Source organism: Augochlora pura, chromosome 7 (assembly GCF_028453695.1).
Source record: "Augochlora pura isolate Apur16 chromosome 7, APUR_v2.2.1, whole genome shotgun sequence".
Lineage (NCBI taxonomy): Eukaryota > Metazoa > Arthropoda > Insecta > Hymenoptera > Halictidae > Augochlora > Augochlora pura.
In genome coordinates, this window is record NC_135778.1 from 26,502,959 (window position 1) to 26,523,336 (window position 20,378).

Below are 20,378 nucleotides of genomic sequence, written 5' to 3' on the forward strand. Positions count from 1 at the left end.
TCGCAGGCACGGCAATCGGCTGCGACACAGTAACTGGCTCCACTATCCTACGTGTTCGTTATCTATTTGAAGACGTTTCTTTCTGCACATACACGCACGCGCGCACATGCGTGCGCACGCGTACAGAAACACACGTACAAAAACACACACGCACACACACAGACACATAGTACGAAACGTAGTCCGAGAGCGGAACGATATTCATTAGCGGAGGTCTTCAACAAGTGTCCCTCCATTCAGCCGGCTTCGTTCTCTCGATCGTTGAATTTTCTAGACGCGGACCGGATACAGGTAACACTTTAATCACTAAATTAAGTGTAAACAAGCCTGTCCGGCGCAGCATTCGCAGCTCTCACCGTGCTTAATTCCGCGTTGAAGATGAAACACGACGGCGAAGGCGGCGCGCGACCACCCGCGGAGACCTCGTGCAGTTATTATGTTGCCCGTGTGCCCGCGATAATCCTGCAAATTTAAAGACTTAATTTAGTTTGGAACTTGACGCGACGACGTTTCAGGCCGGCGAATCCCGGGAAAGAGAATTCGTTCCCACGGCCGGCCTCTGCCGGATGTCTTCCGCATCTGCATTTCTGCGAACGGCGACGCGTCTTTTCGAACGCGTCCGCCACTTCGCGGGAAAGAACCGACTCTCGTGGAAAATTAAGCATCCTCTTTTCAGCATATTATTTTTGTTTGTTAATTGAATTGATTGATTGAATTGATACCTCTTCTGTAAAGTGGTAATTTATTAGACAAGGGGGTAAGGGGTTGCTGAGGCCATTTCAAGCAACTTTTTCTTTTGTGAAAATTTCTAGGAAGGAACTTCGTTTAAGAGATATTAGTGAAAAATGCTGACCAATAAGAGGCGAGCGCGTCAGACGTCACTTTAAGTCTCCTCAGAAACCCTTCATTTACTAGTGATTTTTGGGGCACCCTGTATTGTTCTATGACAGTGGCAAGATTGGATTTAAACTTCGTTCAATTTCTATGATAATATATTAGGTCGTTCGGAAAGTCGTTTCGTTTTTTTCTTGGTGGAAATGAAACACAATAGATTAGTAAACAAAAACTATTCCAAAGAACCGAACAAAATTTTTAGCAAACAAGACTTACTATATCAGTTGTCCAAATATATAACGATTATTCTGCTTAAGCGTGAAGTTGGCTGTGAAAAAATTAAGTCTTTTCTTGGGAAAAAACGAAATTACTTTCCGAACGACCCAATATGTTCGGATGCAGATGTTTATTTAAAAATTGCTTCGAAGAACATTTTATGCTTAAATTTTTTTATTTTAAATTGCATTTTGTGAACAATCTAGAAAATTACTATTATTGTTGCACGACATTTTGCAAGCAGACAAGAACCTTCCGGACGGTAATATGTTAATATATTAGATTGAGTAATACGTCTATTCGCGGATTCCTGACATTCGTTCTCGTAGAGATACTTCCATACAATTTAGCTTAAATGGAAGCTAGAGCTCTCTACTTCAAGACGGTGTAAATTAAATTTTAATATACCGACGAGATCATTTTTAAAAATTAAAAGGCATCAACCACTGACACCACGTAGTTTACAAGATTTAAAAGACGATGTTCAGGTGAATTTTAAGAAACGTCTCCTTAGGTCTATTTCCATGTAACTTAGCTTAAACGAAAGCTGCCAGTGTCTGCTTTACGACTATTAGTCTCGTTCGGATAGCAGAGCGTCCGACGTTAGGTACCGGTTCGGTTAAGCGAAGCGTTATCGCGGGGTGGAGGGCATAGTCAATGGCAGAGCAATTTGCTGAATCTGCCGTCGCCGTTTCCGGAGCCCGTGGCCCCGGGTGTTTTGTTGGCGCGCGTCGCCGGCCGCCTTTTGCACCCCGTGGCCACCCTTGAAAAGAAGCCGGAGCATTTGGTCGTCGATGAAAACGCCTCCCCACCCCCGGCGACCCCTCGGGCATCGCCTTTTATCCGAAGGCTTTGTATCCCTCCGGCGACCGTCCGAACCGGCGTTTCGGCCACCTCCGCGCGAACCGCAGGTTATTAATTAAAATTTCTCCGGAAATACTTTGGAGACTCTGCGCGCACGCCGCTGTCCAACGGATCCGCGGCAGTCGGCTAATTTACTCGCGGATGATGATGCACTGCGCGAGACGCGCTGACAGCGTCGACGGTTCTTCGGGGCGGGCCCGCTGATCAAACGCGGCCGATCCCTGGATCGAGAAAAGGTGTACGAGGCTTCCAAAAACGATAACCGTTCGTCTGGCAAAGCCGCGGTTGTTCCGGCGCCGTCGTTGTTTTAACTGCTCGAGGCTCCGAGGACTTTTAACAATTAAAGGGATCCACGTGATTTTACCCTCGTTCCGGGAGGAATACGATATTGTAGCAGTCGCTGGAACGACCGCTGCCTTCCCGGTGCGATAACCGTTGTCGTTAGCAGAGTTTGTAAAAGTGAAATGCAAAGGAGGCTCTCCTTGCTCGATGCAGAGGCCTGTCTTCGTGGTTGATGCGCCCTCGGGTTGGTTACGTGGCGCTCAAAAACAGAAGGATTGGTGTTCAGTTTGATCAGATTTATTTTACGATGTTACTTGGTTTTGATTGATTCGAGAACAAAGTTGCGGTCGACTCAGATTTAATTTTCAAATTTGGGCCAAATTAGAGCCAATTTGGACCTGAAGTTAGTTCTAGGTTAGATCTTAATGTATGCTATATTTTGAAGACTGATTTAGGTTTACAGTTTCACCTGGAAAAAGTCTGATTCTTACGGCAAGATAGATTTTATTTCGGGATAATTTTTGACCAAATTTTAGATCTAGTTGAACTATATCTCAAAAACAGGTTAAATCATATTTTAGAACCAGATTAAGTCCAATTTCAGAAACCGCTTAAACCAAATATGAGATCGTGATTAAACAAAATTTTAGAGTCACGTTAAATCAAACTTTAGATTCTGTTTAAATCATATATGAGATCCTGATTAAACGAAATTTTAGAGCCAGGTGAAACGAAACTTTAGATCCAAGTTGAAACTATTTTTAGACCTAAGTTAAACCTTATCTCAAACTTAGACCTAGCAAATTTCAGATCCAAATTAAAGCTAATTTTTGACCCCAGTTTAGACTGATTTTTAGAGCTCTGTATGCCTACCCGAGCCCCAGATATAAATCCAGATTGTATTTAATTGGTTGCCCAGATTACTTAAGTACACGATTCTGCTTTCCCTTCTCCCTCTAGTCCATTATCTATCAAACAAATCCCGGACGAACGTTCGCACCACGGCGTTCTAAGAAAATCAGTTTATCCCCAAGGTTAGCGACTCGATTGTCTAGTTAGTCTGGCGCGTTCCGTCGGACCGGCGCCATGGGAGGAATATTGTTTAAATGAGATTCGGGATAGCGAATATCTGAGGAAGATGTTGATCACGCGCTGTATATTTGATTCTGACGAACATTATTTATGAGCATTCCAAGTTCGACGCCTTGGAGGGATAGCAGCGTGCTGCTGGTCTTGCATAAATTGCAGCTACTTTGTGCCTACAGAGATTATGCGGGAGAGCAGCTTGCGACATCCGCGTGTCTATGGAACCAGCTTTATATGCTTGCATTGTCCTGGCGGCGGCGGCGGCGGCGGCGTGACGAGAACCCTGCGCGCTCGAACTCGCGTCGTTGTCAAGGGGCGGTGAACGTTTCGGTGCCGTACAGTGTTTTTCTTCAGGAATTTCTGGAATGACGCATATCACCTCCAGCTGCCGACCTCGCGGACCAACGCGCCCGGACCCGGCCGCACGCACACGCGCGCCCGCGTGAAATTCGAAATTCATTACCGCAAAGCAGGGAATTAATTTCCATTTCGCCGGGAAACAAGGCCGGCAAATTTCGAAACGTTCTTGTCCGTCCACCGCGACAGTTCCATTCGGCCGGCTGCCTTTATTAAACATCTCGCTCCGGCCATTTTCCTGATCTCTTTGCAGCTCGAGCGCGTTTCGAAGGCCAATCCCACGGGGCCGAGTTAATACAGATTTCGAACGAACGTCACCCGGCTATGAACCGCCGCCGCTCGAGAGAAAGAGAGAGAGAGAAAGTTGCTTCGCGAATTAGTCTCGGCTGCAAAAATCATACTGCCTCCTGGCTACCTGAACTGACGCGATAACGAGCCTCGAACAGCCGTCGGGCGTGTTTTTTCATCCTTCGCACTCGGTCGATCTTTCTGATACACCTGCCGATGTAATAACAATATGCACTCGCGAAGACTATTATAGCGTAGACTAATTCACGATAAAAATTGGGCAATTTTAACTGGCTATAACTACGCGAGAAATCATTATAGGACGATGACTTTTTTTCTTAAATTAAAACTTGAAATCTCTACTTTAATATACTGTTTCTGATACTATAACTGTTTAAACTTGAGGCCTTGGTTGTCGTACTGAAAATTGCCAAGTTTGACAAAATGCATAGACTTTGTAAAATTTTTTGTGGGAACGCTATTTGAGGTCGTATAAAGTTTGATCCTTTCTGTTCAATTAGAAAAAAAGAGGCATCCATCTGCGATTTTTTTTCTCGCAATGTTGTAACACATTAAAGTAACCCTTACATGTTCGACGATAAAGTCCTCCAAAAATCGTCTTACAATACAGGGGTTACTTTAAAGTGCTGCAACTTTGTGGGATAAAATCACAGCCAAATTTCTTTTTTTATAAATTAAAGAGAAAGCATCGAATTTTATTACTCTGAAAGCGTCATCTGTGATATAAATTTGACGAAGTCGGTGCATTTTGTCGCACTTGGTAATTCTTATGACATTTAAATGGTTATACATAGTAGCATGGAAAGAAATAATTTATTACTGCCAACGGCAAAAACTCTTCATCGCGCAGTATATTAAAAAGCTAAGATGTGAAAAGATGTATAATAAAAAAAATATACTTTATTGTCGTCGCCGGGGTGACGTCAAAGCGTTAACCAAACGCAAATAAAACGTGTCCGACCGGCGTAGCGTGTACTTTCGACGACGATTCTTTGACGAAAGAACGGAATTGCTATTGAAAGAATGACGTCGGCCGTTCCCTGTGTTTTCAAGCCTCCCCGACAGCAGCCTAACAGAGAGTTAGCTATTACTACAGGTGCGTTTACGAGTTTGTGCGCGACACACAAGCGGACAATCTAAACACGAATGTCCAGGCGGCCCTCGCCGACCTCGTCTCTTCGTTTGCATACGCAAACAGAGGAATTAGGACCGGACACGACGGCCCCCACGCTCGATCGGGGGTTCCTTTGCCTCCGAGAACACGTTATTGTCGTCTCCGACCGCGTTATTGTCGGCGAAACGCGCCTGGACAATCGACGATATTACACGAGACGCGCGTCGAATCGGCCCGGCTTCCTCTCCCGTTCCTAACGACGCTCGTATTCCTTGGCCCGGCCGACCATCCACCCCTTTCACGTTCCTTTGACTTTTTAACGTCGCCGCGGATGTAACTTCGGTGACCTGTCTTGGCCTCCCGTCAAAGTTTGCCGTTTTTGAAGACTATAGTCGAGACCGGAATTCGCATTAACCAAAGCGCTAAAGCGAGAAGCATGATTTATGTCCCGTTGGTCATAAGTTATGGCTAGCTTGTGAATTTCTATGAGATATAAAAACGAGCTTGACTAATTACTAGTTGTGGAAACTACGCGGAAATGTATTTGTTAACGAGTTAACGGTGATGCGACAGTATTTTCGAATTGTATAAATGTTTCAACCGTTCTTCTTTCGATTTGTTCAGTTTTGTTATAAGTACATTGATTATACAATCTAATCGTGGCTTTTTGCTGGGTTAAAGTAATATAAATACTTACTTAATTAATAAGAATAATTGTGCCGACGAGATTCGATTTTAGGAATAATAATCGTATAGAAAATGTCAAGTGTTCCGTGATAAATTGTTAATTCTTAATTCGATTGAAATTCTCGGTTCGTATCTCACTGTTTCTTAATATAATTTCGTTAATTTTGAATAGTAAGTCCTGTATTCATTTGCATTTCAAATTCTATTCATCTTTCTTACCAGACAGCATTTATTTTTATATTTAGATATTTCCTCTTTTGTAATAAATATTCGATCTTGTTATTTGATATTTTTATGGTATGTTTAATATATGAATTAATAGTAAAGAGAAGAGGAAAATGAGACTGTTCGAAAAGTAGATTTCTGAAATAATTCGTATCGTCTCGTCTAATTGACAATTTACCTGATAATTTTCCTCTGAAATAATAGTTTGTATGCACTAATTTAGCTTGGGTCAAATGTGACTCGGCACCGTTCTCAGACCGTTCAGCTTCCGACTGTTAACTCTTTGCGATCGTATTCTCAGTCATCAAAGCTATTTATTTATTTATTTAATTTTTGTTACATAAAATTTACATAAAACTGAAAAATTATTATTTTAGATTTATTTAAGATATAAAGAAGACTAAATAAATTTTGTTCGCGTATTATGTATTGCTATTCGGTCAACGAGAATTAATTCCGACCAGCGTGTAAACTTAACCCTTTGTACTCGAGCGGCGCCGATTCGGCGCCCGGCCGATGTAAAGTGTCAACTCGAGCGGCGCCGATTCGGCGCCCGGCCGATTTGAAGTGTTACCTCGGTCGGCGCTGCTGCGGCGGCCGGCTGTTTAAAGTCTCAAATCGAGGGACGCTGCTGTGGCAGCCTACCGATTTAAAGTGTCAACTCGAGCGATGCTGCTACGACGCTATAATCCTTTGTAACTCGATCTGCTAATTTACGATGTGCGATAAGATATTTTTCTCGGAAATACTTTCGTGGACTAGGGTTGCCTGGCACTGTAGCCAAATCTTAGCTCAGTTTAGTTAGTCTCAACACGGGGTGGTGTCGATATAATGGTCAAGAAACCCAATATTGTATTGGACTATACAAAATATATGGGTGGTATTGATCGGGCGGACCAATATGCATCAACCTATTGTTTTCTGCGAAAATCTCCTAAATGGTGGCGTAAGCTTTTTTTTTGAGACATGGAAATTTCCATGATCAATGCATATATTTTGTACAAAGTAGAGAAGACAAAAAACGGGGAAAAGCCACTGAGCCACTTGCGATTTCTGAAAACGATTGTCAAGCAATTGAGAGGATCGTATCGCCAGCAACGAGAGCAAGCATCTACGTCGCATTCTGATGAAATTCGATTAAACGGGAAGCTTCGCGTAATTCTAAAAGGGCCAAAAAGGAACTGCAAGGTTTGTTCTGACCGTAACACGCCTGGAGGTAGGCGGGAAACTCCTTATTACTGCGATACGTGTCCTGATAAACCTAAGATGCATCTTGGATATTGTTTTACAAGATATCACACCAAACCTAATTACAGAGTATAATATTTACCAAAGTTTGTTGTTTTCGACATATAAATAAATAAACTTGTGAAATTTTATTATTTTTATACATTTGTTTGTTAATAAATATTTTTAAATTACTTGTAAAATAGTTGCCTAATTTGCCCGAAATCGTCTCGACTTGCTGGTTCGCGCCACCGAAAAAGGCCTCGAGTGCAAAGGGTTAATACGACCATAAAGGATTAATCGTCCAATCGCCTGGGCGGCATTCGCTTCGCCGCATAAAATCGCGAAATATCTCGACGGCGTTATTATATTTTTGGTTCGGTTCACGGAGGACGAAGACAGGAGGCAGAATGTCTCGAAGTCAAGGGTTGCCTCGACCGCGGATTACACGTTTCCCGCGGTAAATCCCCGCCGGTGGAGAACCGACGGCGGGATACCGTCGCGACAAGGCTGATTTGAATTTTTCTTGGTGGCTCAATACCTCCGGCTCTTCCCCGGGACACGTCGCATTGAATATTCCATAAATAAATCGGCGTTTAATAGAAAATCGGGGAACTCACGCCCACCTCATCGCTCACTGTCACGGCGGTGCTCCACCGCCGCCCGCCCGCCCGCCTAGTATCTCAATAATATTCAGTTTATAAAGTTTGAATGGCTCTCTTATTACGCGGCTGACGAAGCCTGCTTTTCCCCCGTTTCCCTCTTTTTCGACGGGGATCTATACCGGGCCGATCGATTTTCCCGCCGAATGGCTCCCGGTTCTCCATACAGGCCGGCCTGCAACTGTTTATACTACCACAAAGCCTCCTATTTCACATGGAGAGGCGATACTGTTTAACCGTGAACGCATTCCAAGTGATCGATGATGCGCCGGGTCTTGAAATTTGACAGCGAAGTGGTTCGGCTATTTACCGAGCCTTGGGCGGTCCAGATCTCGGATAGAGTTCGCGGATCGGTCGAGTCATTGTCCATGTAAATCGACAAGACTAATCGCCTAAACGAAATTAACCCTTTGCACTCGAAGCCATTTTTACTGTAATTCTGTAATAATTTTTCTGACGTACAGCATTTTCATTTTATATGACAAAATGTTTTTTATGCATATGAAATTGAATCTTGTAATCCATGCGATAACAGTTATACTTTTAATAATTTTTGAAATTTAATTCTTCATACTATAAATATTATTTTGAAATGTACCGTAACAATATTAGCGGTGCCTCAGAGTCACCATTCGAGTGCAAAGGGTTAAGTTCAAGGACGTCCAAGTTCGATCCAAGCGTGGTTAGTCGCGATTAGACTACGGATTTTTTTGACAAAATAAAAATTGTCTATAGCAATTTTAATAAAGTTCTTTCTGTTTTAAATAAGTTTAAAAGATTATAAATAATACAGCTATACTTTTATATTGTTTTAAATATTTATACTACTGCTGTTTTAAGTTGCAAGTGCAATGGGGCCTCTCTTATCTGAATCTTTATTTTTTTTTATTATCCTGATATAAAATATGATATTGTATATTTATATAATATACATCCTGATATATTGTACGAAATCTTTATTGAAGTTCTCTGCCAGGATTATTGTAAAAATAGGCGTTCGGATAAGAGAGTCTCTACTCGACTCATTTCTCCTAGAAAAATATACATTCTGCAGTCTAGTTATGATCTAATTTAGTCTTAGTCTGACTTAGTCTTAGGCTAGTTAAGTCACATTTAATTTACCTCTAGGACAATATACAATAATGAGTTTTAGAAGTTAGTGCTATTCCAGTCTGATTTAGTCCTAGCTAGTTGAGTCACGGTTCAATTTTATTGTGGGATTGATTAAGTTCTATATCGACATATTGTTAAGCCAAAACTATTTCAGTCCCAGTCTGACTTAGTCCCGGGTTGGTTCAGTCACTATTTGATTTAATCAGAGATTGATTCAGTCCTAGTGCAACGCATAATTATCCCAAGACTGGTTTGTACCAATATGATTTGGTCCCAGACTAATTAGACTTCAACATAGTCGAGTCCAAACACTATAAATTGAAGATATACGTTTTCCCGAAACTCCGTTTGTTTCTTGCGAAGAAAAATATATGGAGAAAATGATGGAGTAATCGTTAACGCAAAGCTCGATATTAACCCTTTGACTACTGTTGACGCCTATTGGCGTCCGACACATGTTGGCTTCCCGGTACTGTAGGCGCCAATAGGCGTCAAGATCAAATTTCCTTATTCCTTTCCCAAAAAAACCTTAATATTATACTTCACTTCAAGTAATATTGGTTTAATGTAACAGAATTCAATATTTTAAATATTTTAATATACTTCCTCAGAAATGCATGTCTAACGAAAAACTACGGCCGTGCCAAAGTCTGCCGTAGCCAAAGGGTTAACGACGACGTAAATTGATGTCTAATCGCTGGCCTCGTCCGATCCGCAGCGCATTAACCTTACATCGAGCAACGAGCGCGAATAACGACGGATCCGAAACAAAATACTATCAATATCTCTGGCGGTTCGTGCACCGTGCACCTTTGGAAACGGCAAAAACGTGTTGCATTTCATATAACGCGTCCGGCGCACCAGCGCGGGGCCATCACATCGAAATACTGATTGGAAAAATAATATTCTTGAATATCATGTTCACGCTCTTAAAAGCATCGAAAAATTATACTCCGAAAAACTACGCTCTCTCTCTCTCTCTCTCTCTCTCGCGCGCGCGCGCGGTCTCCCCCCCTTCTCCCCCACCGGTAGAATTAAATTACTTTTACATCGGGCGCATTTCATTGTTCCGCGAGGATTTAAACAGCGGCGAATACGATTAAGCAGTTTCACCGCGGAATAAGGATACAATGCCGAGTATGAAGAATTTCCGAAGCACACGGGACGGCGCGCCGTTGTTACCCGACGAGCGCGGGGGGTCCGGGGTGCTTGATATCTACTTCCGCGGAGGAGAACGGTTCTCGCCGGTGCTCTATCCGATGCATTTTTCATCTCGGTTCCCGTTGGACACGGCCAAGTAGAAATACGATTCCCGGATCCTCCTTTTTGATAGTTTAGAATTTCTCTGGAGATCGCGGCCGGTGAAAACCGTCCGGTATCGAGCGCGGTGCCGCCGCGGCAACAGCCCCGGCGCTCGACGGATCTAACGACCCGCGATAAAATGATCGTTCTCGTTCTCCATCGGCAGTACGATCGGCCGATTAAATACTTGCGCAGTTTCTCTGAGCCGCGGCAGCCATCGTTTCACCCATTAGGCTGATTCCCCATGGCTGGCGCCGTTCGAGGAAGATCGGCCGCGTATAAAACATCAGAAAGTGCATTCGAAACGATAACGAGCCGTAGGCACAGTTTCGAGCGTGCTGGTGCTCTCCTCCCTCCCTCCCTCCCTCCCTCTCTCTCTCTCTCTCTCACTTTTTCTCTCGCGGTATCTCTCTCGCCTCGAACTTCCCGTTATCGTTATATCCGGCAGCGAGGCGGCAGCCGATTTTTCCGCGGCCGGCTTTTTTCACCCATTCCCAGCACGGGCTTCCGCTATTTTATTAGGCCAGTTACAGAGCCGGCCCGAAACAATAACCATTGTTAAAGTTTCGCGGCACTTGCAGCAACACGGGGCCGACGCTGTTTGTACGCCGAAGCTTTCCGCTTTGTTCGGCCGCTCGGCTGCTCGAGGCTGGCCGAGGCGGTGGATTTCAGGTGGTCGCCCACCGCCTAGAGTCTAGAGAGTCTGCCAGCCACCGCGATCGCCCATTAACAGTGCCGCCATGGCCTTCCAGGCTCGCCTCTCTTCCATTCCACTTTGTCGGCCGTGGTCTCACAATGCCGCTGTGTTCGTTTTAAATGCACGCCGCTCTTTTAATTACATCGCTGACCAGGAGACCGATTTACCGACCACGGGGAATGCCACTCCATGACCTCCCCCCTGGAGTTGGTCCCATGATTCTAGTACGACCAGTTGCCCAGATATTTGCTTCTATTGCGACATGGAGCGTCCCACGTCGGAGGAGGCTAGGATTCTAGGAAGTTAGTCTGAAACTCAGGATTTTGTTACTGGTAGCTTATACTTTAAGGCTGATACTCTAAACTTGTTAGATGATACTCCAAAAACCTAAGTCAATAACCTAAACTTCTGGGGTACCCTGACTTTTAAGTCTGATGCTTTGAATATCCAGATTATGAGTGGTTATTATAGGTAAGATACTCTAAACCTGTCGGATGATAGTAGAAGAGTCTAAGTTCATACTCTAAATTTCTGGGTATCTTCTAAAGTCAGGGAACTTTTTAGTCTGGTGCCTGGTATATCCATATCCTGAACTTCAAAGCTGATACTCTAAACTTGTTAGATGATACTGCAAAAGTCTAAGTTAATACCCTGAACTTTTAGGATACCATTGTTTTGGCTCTATCTTAAACTTGTACGTTGATAGCTTGAACATATAGAATGCTTTAAATATTTTTCCTGATACCCTAAGACTACCAGACTACCATCCTAAAAGTCTAAACTATTGCATAAACTTTTAGCTTGATATCCTAATTTACTATACCGACGCCTTAATTATTCAGACTAATACCTAATACTCAACTAAGGCATACTATGAATTTTTATGGTCACTCAGTGTATCCAAGTTTCACTCTAAGAAACAATACAATTACATTCATTTTAGCAAGTTCTTTGATTGAAATATTCCCTTTTTGTAGCGACATACACGATGTATATACAGAAGAGTACATGCTCGCCTAATGTCTGACCAGCTTGAAGAATGTGACTGCAAAGAACGTGTCCTGTAATGTTTCTGTTTTCGACTTCAGCGCACATTGAGAAGAACCACTCAGACTAGGAGAATGTAGCACACGACATTAAGCGAAGTCCTCGGTGAAGCGGTTGTTTTATACGTATAGTAGGCGCCAGACTAGGAGAATAGCCTTGACAAAGAGCTGATGGTAGATAACTGGCGGCCTGGAACGCACTTGCTTGAAACCGAGAGCGCGCGTTTGTCTGGAAGTTATCATGCATTCTGCAAGATCTCGGAACCTTCGTTCAACTCGCTGGGAACTGTTTGGCACAAAGGACTCCTGGTCAGTCGAGCAATGTAGACTTTGGTTAAAAGATATCAAAATCTATTTAGTCTACCTATTTTAACCTTTTAGGTACGGCGCGCCGCTATAGTGGCTTTCGCGAATGGTTCGTGCTTTACTCAATTGTTTCATTATTTATTAAAGCAAACAATTAAAGTGAAAGTGTGTATATACAATACATTAAGAAAAGAATATATATTATTAATACTATATGTAGATATACGGAAAAAAATATATATTAAGAGAAAATGGTAATTTAATTACGACAAACTTTATTTCCGCAAAATCCTGCCGTACCTAAAAGGTTAACACGTTCTGCGCGGGTCACAGTTTGACGGGAGAAAAAGAGCGCAGTTTACACAAGCTCACCTTTTAGAAAATAACTAATACTCTGAAAAGTAACAATAAAACTTTACCATCAAGCATGTAACGAAGATAAATGTACAATAAAATTTGTAAAGTATATTTTCGGATGGTATTAATATCTGACCCCTATAGAAGAGTGTTAAATTGATAAAATGTATCAAGGAACGTTTTCGGGTCATAGTCATTAGTCGATAGCGACGTTCGGCGTTACACAATGGAGAAAGTGGAATCCGATTTGTGCTAGCTCGGCCACGGAACGAATTTTCGTCGTTCGCCCGATGTCTCGCAAGGTCTGATCTACCTTTTCTACGGAATTAACTCCTGGCGAGGGCTCGTGCTTCAAACTAACCTACACCTGCAACGATGTTCCACCACCGGCGGCGACCTTGTCTGTAATTAAACTAATGGAAACCCAGCCGGTGCTTTTATGCGATTCGAGGGCGCACGATATACAGAGTGTACATAGAGGGGGAGCGTAAACATTGGGACGCAATCCATTCAAATTCGCAGCGCGACGAACCCCGGCGAAAGCTGCGCGGAATCCTCTACCCCTCGGCGGTGGCCGTCCAGAAAAATGATCAAATTCTGTGTCACGCTGCCGGTTTTCTCGCCCGTGATGTTTGACGGGGGCGCAACAAAAGCTTGTCCGACCGCAAACTGTCAAGACCCGCCTAAGAATTTTCCGACGCGCGCACGGTAATTTCTTTCGCGTCCATCGAATGATTGACTTTCACTAACGGGAGACACTTTGGTATTTTTTTTTTTTCTTTCTCGTCAAAGAGCCCTGTCGGGGCCACGTTTAATACTGCTAGTGCCCGGAGCTCGTCAAAGCCCGAACCAAATTTTGTCGTTCTATTTTGAGGAGATGCTTTCGACGTGTTAGACGCCGTTGGTCGTGGCGTTACGTTTGGTCACCGTTTGATATCGTTTCAACGAGTTGTGGACAAGTATGGAACTACGGAACTAAACGTTGGAGTAGAGAATAAATTGTTTAGGGTCTGTTTAGTTTAGTTTGGTATACCTTATTGACGCTTTAGTTTTCGTAGATATACTGTGAATTTTTGTGGCCACTTTGATTTTCTAGACTGATGTCATAAAGATATGGATTGATACCTCGAATATCTAGAATACTCTAAATATTTTTTCTGGTAGCTTAAGATTAAGGACTATCATCCAAAGAGTTTAAACTGGTACATAAACTTTTAACTTGATGCCCTAAATTATTAGATCGATGTCTTAAGCGCTTAGACTGGCACCTTACTCTTTTAAGACATACTGTGACATCCTCTGGATACTCTGATGGTCTAGGCTGATGCGCTAAACCTGTAGGTTAATACCCTGAACTTCTAGGATACCCTAAATATTTTCATCGATACCCTAAGGTTCTAGACTATCATCCTAAGAGTCCAAACTGGTACATAAACTTTTAGCTTACGAGACTGATTATTAGACTGATGTTCCGAGCATTCAGGTTATAGTATCTAAACTGACAATATAAAGTATGGACCTGGCAATTGTTTACTATCTATTTAGTTGTTTAGTTTGGGGTACATTCAAATTTGAGTAGATTACATTCCCATGCCTGTTATTTTTTCCATTTTTGGATTTTTCCATTGTAGCACTCTTTTGTTTCAGGTCCTCTTTATTTTAGAACCTTGCCAATTTAAAAGCCTGTTAATTTCGAACCCCTTCATTGTATACTCCCCTTTTTGTTTTCGAACCTTTTTATTTTAACATCGTCCAATTTAGACCCCTATGAATTTACAATCCCATCAATTCAGGACGCCGTCAATTTTAGGACTCCGCATTCGGTACTCTGTAAAATGACCCTAAGTATTTATTGTCCACGATGGGCGCAGAGCAGCAGTCTATTTAAAAATTGAACCGCTTCCACCGAAAAAAAGATGCAAAACCATTGTTTGGGCGGCGACCGCGCGAATGAAAAATGAACGTCGGACGAATATTTTCGTGCACAGTTTCTGGCGAACGTCGCAGCACGGTAAAGAAACGTTCGATCACCCCGCGAAGGGATGAAAAAAAGGACCCTTCCAAACTCCGCGGATCGAAAGTCGATGCTTTTACGTTGCGTGGAAGAGAACAGGGCGCATACCGGGTGTACCGGTTCCAGCGTTACTAACGTTTCACGCTGGGGAGGCTCTAATGACGCGTCCCTTTTCAAATAATGAGCCCTCCGTCTTTGACACGTCCTGCTGCGGGGCGACAGGCCGTCGCAGGGTTAATTTGGCAGCTTTCCTCCTTTTTATGGTGTTCCCGACACCCACGAATTAGAGGCCTGTCGTAGACACACGGTCTACACGGATTTGCGGATCCCACGGTCTCTCGGTCAACGGTTCCTGCTCGTTTAATTAAAAAGATTCTACCGCCGCCCGTTTGCTTTTTGTATGTAAAATAATTCAAGCAGTTTTGTTATTCAAAAGGTAAACCTAAAAATTGTATTCCATGGCCGCAAGACCAAATATGGGGAGCGTTTCGGTGAAACACCGCGGAAGTTATTCGTTTTTCAAATTTTTAATTTTTAACGTTTTCCGCGCTCCCGATGCACCCTCTCCCCATTTGTCAGATGTCTGGTTTCCAATTTTCCTACGGTCGATGTTTTCCAATTTCCCCGGCCGTGTACTGATGGTGATTTTTCTATTTCCAGTTTCCAAATAAAATATGCACGGGCACGTTGCACACCCTCCCCGCGTTTTCGTCTACTTCGCCTCCGCGAGAGCGCCGCTTTCCGAAACAAAGCAAACCGCGCGTAGAATTCGATGGCGGTGTTCCGAGGACCTTTCGAAGAAGTTTAATCTTCCGCTCGAAACGACGCGTTAATGGCCGCACGCGCGCGCTCGCTCGCACGCTTGAATCTGTCGTTAATTATTATTTTTACCAAGTCCAATTAACCGGCGACGAGCCCCGGCGACGAGCCCCGGCGCCTGGATCGCGCGAAAGAAGGATCGCCGCGGAAACAAGAGAAGAACACCGGGTTTTATGAACTGGAAACTTTTCCGTCCGGGGCTAAATGGTGTCGTCGGCCGAAATGACGGGCGAATAAACGGGACAAAAAGCGGCAAACAAAATGCGGGACCTCCGATAGAAAAGCACTTTCTCGCGTTACATCGTATTTCTGTTAAACGATAATAAGAGGACTACCGGCGAAACTCGATACGGGTATCGTTCAGCAGACATTACGGGTACGATCTTGGAAAATGGTAAAATCGCGGTGTCCTGGGAGTGGCAAATGGAAAATGGATCCCTCGTACGATTTTAGTGCACCACGTGCTGGATTCGGGGTGCCCGTGTATTGCCTCGTTGCATCGCCCGCGTTACTATCTTCTGCTATATCGTATAAAAGCCCTCTCGAATTCGCATTTCTGATAATGGTGAATCCTGGTAAATTCGGAAAGAACCCCGCCACGCACCGACAAATGGTGTGATTCACTTTACAGGCTGTTCATCTGCCGGATTCAAACTGCTTCTAGACTTTTTTTCTGCTGGATTAAAATCGTTCAGTCTGATCTCTGATATATATATGTATTTTCGTTTAGAAAAGTGTAAAATGATTTTAATGTACTCTGTGTCTAACGTGAATGTAACATAGTTTCAGTTTTAATGTAAAATGTGCTTAAAACAGGCTTAAAGTACTTTATAAAATAGACTTAAAATGGATGCAGTCTAACTTAAACTAGAAGTAAAATACAGTTTAACCCAGACTTAAAATAGACAGAATTTAACGTGGTTTTAAGGTAGAAACAATCTAACCCATATTTAAAAGAGACAGTTTTCTCGCAAACTCTGCACATGCCCTGTCCAAATGCGACTTAAGATAGACGCAGTCTAAGTCAACCTTAAGGCAGACACCATTTAATTCATACTTAAAATCGACACAATTTAACGCAGCCTTAAAATAGATTAGTAAAATATCCAGATTTAAAAGAGACTCAATTTAATGCGAACTCAAGATACGTACAGTATTAACTCGATTAGGATAGAGTATTAAATCCTTAAGATGGATACAATGTAACTCAATCTTAAGATATACACAATCTAACTCAATCTTAAAATAAACGCAGTATAATTCAGCTTTAATGTAAACATAGCTTACCTAGCCCTACGGTAGACAAAGTCTTACGCAGCCTTGTGGTAGACACCGACTTCCCCAGACTTAAAATAGACACAGTTTGGAAGTTTAGAAGTTATAGCGCCCAAGTCGTCTGTAAATGATCGAAGGATGACGTTTCTAGGACTGGCACGACCGGTGCCAAACGACTCATAGGGCTCTCCCTAATGATTGTTGGTAATTCGATCCCCTAGCGCGGTCCGAACGCAAAAACTGGGCGCGTTGGGTGCGCAGTCTGTTGTGCGGGCTCGGTGCGCGTGCTTAATTGAGTGCGCTAATTAAGGGTGCGATTGAACGGCCCCAGACCCCCCCTTCTCTCTCTCTCTCTCCCCTCTCCTGCCCACGGCCGGCTTGTCCGCAGCCCTGGGCACTCTTCCACCCTCTCGTATTCGTTCTGCGGTCTCGAACCCCGCGAGCCGGTGTGCGCGCCTCCCCGATTGTGTTTGTGTCCCACTCGCGCCGAAGGGTCGCGAAATGAACAGTTTAATAACTGTTTAACCCCTTATTGTCCGATCGGTTGAATTTCCAATGAGTCGCGAGGTAATGAGTCGCTGTATCGATTCTTGTGAAATGTCTTGTTATGAAACCGTGGCTCTCTCTGCGGCGCATTTCATATTTCAACCGTTGTTCATTAACCGCGGAGCCACTTCGCCGATACGGATGCACTCGCCGGTTTGTTAAATATCATGTTTGAACCAAGAGATTTCGACGTCCCCGATCCGGACCCCGGCAATTACCAAATATTTTCCTACGGCCTCTCGCGATATTTCCCCGAACAGCCGACTCTACCCCCGATACGACACCAATACACCGTCCCGATTATAAGTCGGGTCGGTTCCCGGTGCACGTTTGTATTTAGTTACGCGGTAAAATTCTGCAAGAAATCCGAGCCAACGAAGCCAACCGGACACACATCCGGGAATATTTTTCAGATCGCTTTTTACCGAACATTCTAGCCGCGAAAAATAAAATTTGCAATCTCGCTCTACTATTACATTGCCTATACTGTACTATGCTATTGCAAAAATTTGTGTTACATAATTGTATACATATATATAGTTGTATTAAATATCCTGTCAGCTGTCTTTCTATAGTAAACGAATAATTAAAGAATAGAACTATATATATCGTCCATATTTTTACTGTGGCCTTTTTCCAAACGCGGTGTCCGACACATCACCGAATTATTTTCCAGTCGTTCGCGCTGTCGAAAAAATATCCCGTCCGTGTTGGCCGCTTGTCTTAGGGATACGATGGCTAGGCGGTAGGTTGCAGGAATATTTATGGCACTCGTCATGGGGAGAGAGAGAGAGAGAGCGGTTTCGTTTCGAACAAGGGGGTTTGATGAAATTTTCGGCGGGTCTGACGGGCAACATGGCCAACTAAGTTTGCGCACGGGTTGCGCGGCGCGGATTAATTTGGCTCGCCGGAGTGTTTTTCCGAGGCCGAAAGACGTCCCGGGGCTATGCTACTTTCGCCACTGTTATAGACACTGATACGCGAAATTTCAACGGGGACCAAATTACCGGGCGTTCACCGTAAAAACTGCACGCGCATAATTTGATCCGGCATGGAGAACGGCCACGACTTGGCGCCGGCCCCCGCAGAAATTGAATACCCGGCCCCGTCAATGTGGAGTTTAATATGAATTTTATAATCAACGTGCTTTAGTCTCGCGGGCTCCGTATTATGCGCGAGTGAAATTGCGAAAAATACCCCGGGCTTTTAATAACATGCCGCGTTTAATCATTTTCGCATCTCGAATCCGGTGATATTCAGCCCTGTCCTCCAACATTTAATCATCTCAATCGCGTTCGCGCGTGTTCCATCGGTTTCCCGCTGCCTCCAATTTCCCAGCGCTCCTTGCGACTTTCTGCTCTCGCCTCTTTCCATCCCGCGCCTGTGGCCGAACAAAATATTCGCACGCTCGGCTCGCTTTTTATCAGCCGGGACACTGTCGAAAAACGAAATTCCTCTCGCAGCTTTGACGCGGTCTAACGTCGAACGCTGATAACGCCAGCATCGTTTAGTAAATCAATTGTGTTCCATTGAGTCAATACCGAGTTCCTCTTACACTGCGAGATTTTTGTATTCGCAAAACAGAAATGAGCGAGGCAGACGATAATAAAAGACTTAAATACAGCTCGAAATATTCGTGTGTTAATCACGATTTATTGAATATGTCTGAAATTGAGATACGGTCGCACTTGGCTCGTAGATATTGCGATTGATACGGTCGATATTTATTATTCGAAAGGATCCACCGTCTAGTTGTTTTGCAGGCGGCGCATTTTTCACTGCGAGGCTCTCGTACATAGACGAATCGCGTGGGATACCTTTTTTTTTCGGTGGAAAACAAAACCCCCCGATCCTGATACGAAATTCGCCAGACGACAAAGGAGTTGGTTGCCGTTGGCCCTCTCCGCTGCTTCTCGCCCCATAAATTTAATCGGCTTCCGGTTTATCGACTTCAGTCTTCGATCAAGCCTCCAATCTCTTTCTCTCTCAATTTCTCCCCTGTCCCGAGCCACGTCCATGGAAAAAGCCTGTTTTCCTTCGATATATTCTGCATTCCACGGTGTCTGCTGTGTGCCTGCCCGGGCATCGAATGACGAATTTTCGGCGTCGCCACCCCCCGGTTCTACCGTGCGAGAGCGCAATAAAAAACCAGGGAACCGTGTCAACGTCGTTCCGCTTGTTCCGACGGAGGGTCAGAAGTCGTAACCGCCCGGCGGAGAGAGAGAGAGAGAGAGAAAGAGAGAGAGAGAGAAAAATATAAAGGAATCGATTACGTCTCGGGCGGCGAGCATTCCCAGTTCCGAAATCAGCGCGCGCGACCGTGTCTCGAAGCTGCGTGTTAGGGGACTTCATTACCAGCTGCGAATTCTGCGCATACCGCTGCCGAGTGATATTTCCTGGAAGCAAAAGAAGAATGCGACGCGATGCTAAATCACGACGACGAGGAATTCGGTGTATTTAATATCGTAACGCTTGATGCGCTCGCGACGCCACCGTCCGCCGGGAACTGAAGCCGACAAAAGCCAGGGGCCTCCAGGAATTAAGTTCCGGATCTTACCTATCAAAATATCCCGCTCTCTCTCTCTTTCACTTTCTTGAAGATTGCCTGGTCGTTTTCTTCTGTGGCAATCGCGAATATTTCCACGGTTGAATCATTGCGGCGTCGATTCCTTATCGAGGCAGTTTATGCTGGATCAAATGAACAAGGATGTAGACTGCATTCTCTTAGGATAAGGATCGTGTTATGGTACTCTTGGAAAATATAGACAGATTAGAGGAATTATGATAAGCCTGAAATATAACGAGATTAAGTTAAGTGGATTTAATTCAATCAGACTTGACTACAATTTTAATGTGTTGTGATCTACTCGAACAATTTAACAAGTTGACGGCTGCTTGACCCACCGGTGGGTCATACGTGTCAGACCCTTGGGCTGCGTACAATTGTTTATTTTGCTTGCATTTCACAAAATAGATACTA

The 20,378-nt window shown here is 43.9% G+C and overlaps 1 protein-coding gene across 6 annotated transcripts in view; it reads left to right on the top strand.

The window, feature by feature from the left end:
• The window catches only part of Heph (polypyrimidine tract-binding protein 1 heph), a 504,094-nt gene that overhangs the window by 199,692 nt on the left and 284,024 nt on the right, over window positions 1-20,378 (top strand). The window lies entirely within an intron of this gene.